This window comes from Psammomys obesus, unplaced genomic scaffold (genome assembly GCF_907164565.1).
Source record: "Psammomys obesus unplaced genomic scaffold, mPsaObe1.curated_primary_1811, whole genome shotgun sequence".
NCBI lineage: Eukaryota > Metazoa > Chordata > Mammalia > Rodentia > Muridae > Psammomys > Psammomys obesus.
In genome coordinates this window covers 8,273,874-8,280,676 of record NW_026585626.1, presented here as the reverse complement: position 1 = coordinate 8,280,676, position 6,803 = coordinate 8,273,874, and the positions used below count along the sequence as shown (strand labels likewise).

At 50.3% G+C, this 6,803-nt stretch overlaps 1 protein-coding gene across 2 annotated transcripts in view; it reads left to right on the top strand.

Annotated features, from left to right (window-relative positions):
- The first annotated feature begins 510 nt into the window (after nucleotides 1-510).
- Nucleotides 511-6,803, top strand: part of Daam2 (dishevelled associated activator of morphogenesis 2) — a 106,548-nt gene continuing 100,255 nt past the window's right edge. For both annotated transcript variants that reach the window (XM_055613968.1, XM_055613941.1), the window contains exon 1: nucleotides 511-594. The gene's annotated coding sequence lies outside the window, so the exon portion shown is untranslated. The remainder of the gene's footprint in view (nucleotides 595-6,803) is intronic.

The window sequence follows — 6,803 nt, the reverse complement described above, 5'->3', positions numbered from 1 at the left end:
CCTTCTAATTAGTGCCTGCACTCTGCTCCTGGGTTATCTCTCTTGCCAGCACCTTCCAGGCACAAGCTGCCCAGGCAAAGGTCCCTGTGTCCCAGCCTGGTAGGTGGCTCCCCACAGGCCCTTTGCTAGTTGACCAAAGAAACAAAGCAGGGCAGGGAGGAGAGAAAGATACCCCTGCTCAGGTGACCGCTTTTGCCTCTAGGACCCTGATATGCTTCCAAACAGAGGGAGCCCCCAAGAAAGGCTGGGTGCCAGAGTGGGAAACAGTGACCCACATTGTGCTGTGCGCCATCTTCCCCCTGCCCCCGCCCCGCTCTCAGTTCCCAGTGTGAAAACTGCAAATCAAACCCCAAGTTGCTGCCATCGGATCAGCACCTAGGGGAAAAGCCAGAGTCTCTCCTAGCCATAAATATCCCTAGCTCCAAGGCGCCTGACGTCAGAGCGGGGCGGGCGGCGGCGCGAGGCCGGCCGGGAGGGAGCAGCCTGCTTTCTCCGGAGTCCCGGGGCAGCCAAGGACTGAGTTGAGCAAGCGGAGCGCGGCGCCAGCGGGAAGCCGGGGCGGCAGCAGCTTCACCGTGCCATGCCGGCCTCAGGGTAGGTGCAGCGCTGGGGACCTAGGCGCGGGGCAACATCAGCGTACTTTCCTGTCCCTTCACTTTTCGCTCGTGCGTCGTGCGTCGGCAGGGCAGGCGTCGGAAAGGCAGCTCCTCCACGAGCTGCCTGTTTTGTTCGGGAGAGTGCAGCGGCTCCTACCCAGGAGTGGGCTGCCAGAAGGCGGTGTGCGCGCAGGGGGATGGAGTGAGGAGTCTGTGCATCAGGACACTCACTGTACATGGCTTCGGAAAACTTTGGAACAAACTTTTTCGTGGCTCTGGAATCAGACTTCTGATGGCTTGAATAAACCAACATGTACAGCATACACACACACCCCTCCCCGAAAGCTGACAATCCTCTTTGGTGGCTACTTTTCCCGTTTTGGTGTGTGCGTGCTCCTAGGTAGACTGAAGGCTTTCCAAGCCCCCAGCTTCCATTTGCAGGCAGGGCCTTGGCAAACAGGATGGGCAACCCAATGGAGTAGCTCTTGTTCTCCAGATAGTGGGACCTTGGGCAGCCAAGAAACATCAGGGCAGTCAGAGAGCAGGGGTTCCCCAGGCCCTTGGCACCTGTGGAACAGTCCAAACTCTTGCTGTGCCTTGGTCTAACCTTCACTGCAGCGACGGGATTCTGACTTAACTGGGGAAGGATCTAGTGTGAGCACAGGTAACAGAGTTGGGGGAGAAGGGGAAGAAGGAGGGAGAGGAGGAGGACCATGACGGAGGAGAAGAGGGGAGAGGAGAAGGAGGCGATGATGGTGCCGCTGCTTGCTGTAGTCCTGTGTCCAGCTCTCCTTCAGGAGCTGGGTGGATGTTTCTGCCCCCTGTGCCCACGGTGGGCTAGCTCCAGGTTCTCTGGCAGCAGTACCAAAACAAAATGTATGTTGGTAACATAAAGAGACTTGTCTAAGCTGTGGGCAGAGGGAGGGGGTGGGGGGGAGAGCAAGAGAGATTTTTATCAAAATTGAACACAGATTGCTGAAGTCTGCGCTTGGTTTAACTCTTCTCTCTCTGCCTTGGCTGCTTCTCCACAGTCCTGGGGAGTATGTGGCCCGTTCCTGGGAGGGTGGGAGAGAAACTCAGACCCCTGCAGGGCAGAGTCCCTGGAGGTCTGTCTGGAAGTCCGGTGGGGAACAGAAGTCATTTTCTGACTTTAAAGAGCTTTTCCAGTTTTGTGCTGCACTTCTGAGTGTGGTGTCTGTTTCTCAGGTTTGGGGTTTTCCAGAAGAGGGTGGGAACAGTGCTGGTTTTTTTGGTGGCCACAGGGGCCCATCAACCAGACATTGCACAGTGTACAATCCTGTGTGCGCCTCTGTAGCTGGGATCACAAACAAGTGACCGCGAGAGAGCCTGGATTGGCAACCGAGCTCTCTCTGGAGTCTCTGGTTTTACATTTTGCAGCAGAGCCAACCAACAATGTTTGGGTGGGAGAGAGGGAGGGCGCCTGGACTCACCCTATGGTGGGGGGGGGGAGAGAGAGAGGAGAGAGGACTAGGGGAAGGAAATCTGGAAAGGAAGTTGAGATTTGGGGAGGATTTTAAAAATTATACAAATTGACCCCCTGGGAGGTGCCGGAAAGACTGCGCAGGCAGCAATGTCTTGAAGAAGGGGGTCATGTGAGCACAGGGAACAAGACTGAGTGTGTAAGCCAGCGCGGGGTCCCTGTGAGCACACATGGCTATGGTGTCAATTCTTGCCTTGGGCATGGAAGCGTTTCTCCTCTTTCTCCATCCACACCACGAGCTTCATCCCACCCCCATGTTTTTTTTTTTTTCTTTTAAAACAACAACACACACAAAAAAAAAACCACAACGGTGCTATTATTGCCGTGTTACGCTCCAGCCTCTGACTCTTAGCCCGGGTTTTCAGAACCTTCTCCAGATGTTGTAAGACTTGGGGAATACTTGTGCCCCCATCAGGACAAAAAGAGGAGAGACAGAACTTCTGACTTCAGGACTGTGGAGGCTGGGAGGGCCTGGCTCAGCCAGCCAGAGTAGGGGATGCTTTTGTGTCTAGAAGGCCTGTGGGAGGCTGAGAGCTTGCTTTCTCTCCCTGGTCTAGTTTCCCACACCTGGCCTCCAGGTTCTTTCGCTCAGTACAGGGGACGGTCCCCATCATTGGGCAGCCTTGGATTCAGAGTGAAGAATGAAGAAAATATTAAATAGGGGGGAATAGGCAGACTCAAGGCTTAGGGGCTTGCTCCTTTGATTTTCTTGTGGCCAATGGAAGTGTGTTCACTCACTCCAGTCATTTAAAGTGTGAAGTAATCTTAATGTGCTATTAATATTCAAGAGCATAGGGAAGCCATGGGAGAATGCTCGCCCAAATGTTCTTGCCCCATTGCATGACTCCTCAGAGAGCTCACAGCAAGGAGGGGCTGTTGGCTTTTCCAGTGTGTAGGGTTTTTCCAGGCGCATTTGTGGAATCTCTGCCTGGCCCTCCAGCTCCAAGGGACACTTCTTCACCAAGCTCAGACTGGAGATGAGTTTGCATGCCACTGACACTAGGCTGAAGTTGATGGCTTTTGTCCTCTCTGCGATCCAGTTGATTGATTGGCTGGCAAGGATGTATCCAAGCTTTCCCTGTAGGCTTCCACGGGCAAACATGCCTGGCAGAAAGAACAACACAGGGGTTGTTCCTGATTCGGTAGCCAGTGTGTCTTGACGGTGACAGTCAGGGAGTGTGGTGAGGATTCTGTCCCTCAGCTATGGACCCTAGAGGCAGCCTACACTGGAGAAAGAGTGCTAACTCCCAAGCATCCTGCTTTTGGGTGGACAGAGACTGTGTGAGAATTAATATCCTGGGACACCTGAACTTCCAGACTTGTCCTTCTTCATCTAGAGAACAAATATAGGCAGCGCGATTAGGGCGGAACTGACATTTATGATAAAGGGCTAAGAACAGAAGCACGGATAATATATACTCTTAATAAAGGGAACATTGCATTTTTCAGCATTCAGCTTTTCAATCTTCAGGAACTTGACTGATCTCGGGAGAAACGTCCTACCGCACTGTCATCCTATATTTTCCATGATGCCGGACAAATGGCTGGAGTGCCTAGGCCCCAGACCACCCCACTTCCCGTAGAAAAGGTGACCAGTCCCCCTGCATGTGCTGAGGCTGTCAAGTGACGACGGCGGCACAGTGGAAATCTCTTAGTAAGAGCACTGTTAACAAAAAAAGGAGTTAAGTGGGTGGGCTGTGTGTGTGTGTGTGTGTGTGTGTGTGTGTGTGTGTGTGTATAGTGTGGTGTGGTATGTGTTTGTGTATATGTGCATGCCTGTGTTTGTATATGTGTTTTGGGGGTGTGGGTAGGTGATGTGGTTTGTGGTTTGTCTGTGAGTGTGTGTGTGGTGTGGTATCTGTGTATATATGTGTGTGGGGTATGGGTGTGGATGTGGGTGGGTATGCCGTGTGTGGGGGATGTGGTATGTGGATGTGTGTGCATGCCTCTGTGTGTGTGTATGTGTGGATGTATGTGTGTGAAAGCCTCTGTGTGTATATGTGTATATGGTGTGTGTAGATGGTATGTGTTTATTTGTATGTGTGTGTTATGTGTATTGTATGTGGTGTGGATATGTGTGTGCAGTGTGCCATAGGTGTATATGTGGGGTGTGTGTGTGTGTGTGTGTGTGTGTGTGTGTGTGTGTGTGTGTGAAGGAGGGCAAGCCAGTCAGAAACTCATGGAAACTTGTATGACAAACCTTGGGCAAAGATTACTTAGGCAGGCCCTCCTTGTGCAGAGCCGTAGAGTGGGAGTGGGAGCTTTAGTGGGTGTGGGTGGGGCTGATGCATTATCCAGGCAGGCGACAACCCCTAAGACTGAAGTAGCATCCAGTGCTGGAGGGAGCAGCTGCAGGGCCTCTGGGTCCATCCCAGAGCTTCTAAGTCATCCTTCAAGTTGACATTTAAGACTTTGAAGATCACATTTGTTTTTGTTTTGTTTGAGCTTTCCCTTTAACCATGGCCTGGGATGACTTCTAAGCTTTTTAAGAGGCTCAGTCAGTGGCCAGCTTCTCTTGAGATGGCCCATATTGGGGGTCAGTGAATTCCTTCTTCCTGGCCGCATTGATTGCTTCCAACTCTCTCGTCACATACTTTTTGGTTTGTTTGTTTTCATTTTGTTATGAGGTTCTCAGAATGCCAAGCTGAGGCACTGCCGAGGGAGGAGGCACCTGGCTTTGAACACGTGGATCGTTCTGCTAGCATTTCCCCAGGCTCATCAGACATTGGTCACTGAGATGTGCTGTGAGCTTCTTCCTAGGTTCTGCAGAAAGGAAGGCAAGCAGTAAACACTGGCCAGATGAATGAATGAATGAATGAATGAATGAATGAATGAAAAGAACACCCTAGATGAGAAGCAGGCAACTTCAACAAACAGGTCCAGCCTTCTCACCCAGTTTTATAAGCAAAGTTTTATCAGAACTCCACTGTGCCCATCTGTTCATGATTCTTCCCCATCAGGTCCTCTGTTCTGTCTGATCAATATCTTGGATTGATATTTTGACTTTAATTATCTTAGCAATCTCCCTGTTTGGCCAATAACCAGCAACTATGGGACCCATCACAGTCTTAGCTTTTGACCAGGGGCCACCCTTTCAGGGGAGGGACACTTTTACCATCATGTCCACGTTTGAGACAGGAAAGCCAAGAATGGAAAAGGAAAAATAACACGCAGCATCTTCCAATGACAGGTGGCAGGAGGGTACAGTTTTGTCTTGTTTTCTAATTCTAGAGTCCTTATTCCTTACCGCAATGAGCTTCCCTGCATACTGTGCTTACCTTGTTCCTGTCTAAGAGCAAGTTTCGGAGCCAGGTAGGGCTAGAGCAATGTGGCTCAGTTGGTAAAATGACTGCCTTGCAAGCATGAGGTCCTGAGTACAAGCCCCCAGGATCCACATTAAAACACAACACAACAACAACAGAAACAAAAACAGAAAACAGACATGGTATCCTATATTTGTTGTGGTCCCAGCACTTGGGAAGTGGAGACGTGGATCCCTGGGGCTCACTGTCCAGTAAGCCCTGCAGAGTCAGTGATGGCCAGGTCAAAGGAGACTCTGTCTCAAAGAAAAACAAACAAACAAACAAACAAACAAACAAAAACAAGATAGACAAGCACCTGAGGAATGATATATGAGCTTGACTTCCAGCTTCCACATGTATGTACACACATGAGCATGTGAAACCAAACACACATGTATATACACACTTGTACATGCACACACACACACACACACACACACACAAAAGCCAGGTGGTAGTAAATGTTTCTAGCCTCGTGTAGCGTGAAGACACCTGTAAGTAATCATGGGAGAGGAGAGAGAGAGAGAGAGAGAGAGAGAGAGAGAGAGAGAGAGAGAGATGTGAGTGAGGTCTGGGGGGAAGAGGAGCTGAGTGCTTTTTTAGGGTCTGTGGAGTGAGCTTTGAAATCAAGTGTTTTGAAATTTGAGTTTTGTCACCATCAGACCACAAGCTGTTCAGCCTTTCTTCATCTTCTTGGACTGTTAATGAAAAAAAATAAATAAACATGCTTGCATCTCAGGGCTGTGCTGGAGATGAAGTGAAAACTCCATAGGAAGGCTCTAGAAAAGCACTCTGTGCCCAGCAAAATGCCCCCGCCTTTCCTATCTCCAGTTTAGAAAGTCCATGTGTTGGTCACCAACCCATGAGTCAAAGTAAACATGTCATTTATTCAAAGCTTATCAATAACCCCCAAAGATGAGGTATCTGCCTGGAGATGGGGACCTTTCTACAAAAGCAGGACACAGATCTGTGCTTCTCAGACCAGGTAGACAGTGACCCTATGTGTCCCTCTATTGGAAAAAAATAGCAGGTTGGCAGCTATCTCAGCCAAGAAGTCATGCCATACATCCTGTTTTAAAAATACCAGGTAGGTGGCTGGAGAGATGGCCCCGCGATTAAGAGCACTGGCTGCTTATGTAGGGAATCCCAGCCCTTGAATGGAGGCTAACAGTCACCAACGTCTCCACTTCCAGGGAATCTGATGCCTACTCCCAGCCTCTGCAGGCACCTCACACTGTCGAGAAATTTTAATTCTGAACATGGGTGCTCTGGCAAGAGGTCACATCTAAGGACCTTCCAGGTCTGTGTGTTCTGGCTGGATTGTAGACAAGCCAGGAGGTGGTGGCGCATGCACAAAACACACACACACACACACACACACACACACACACACACACACACACA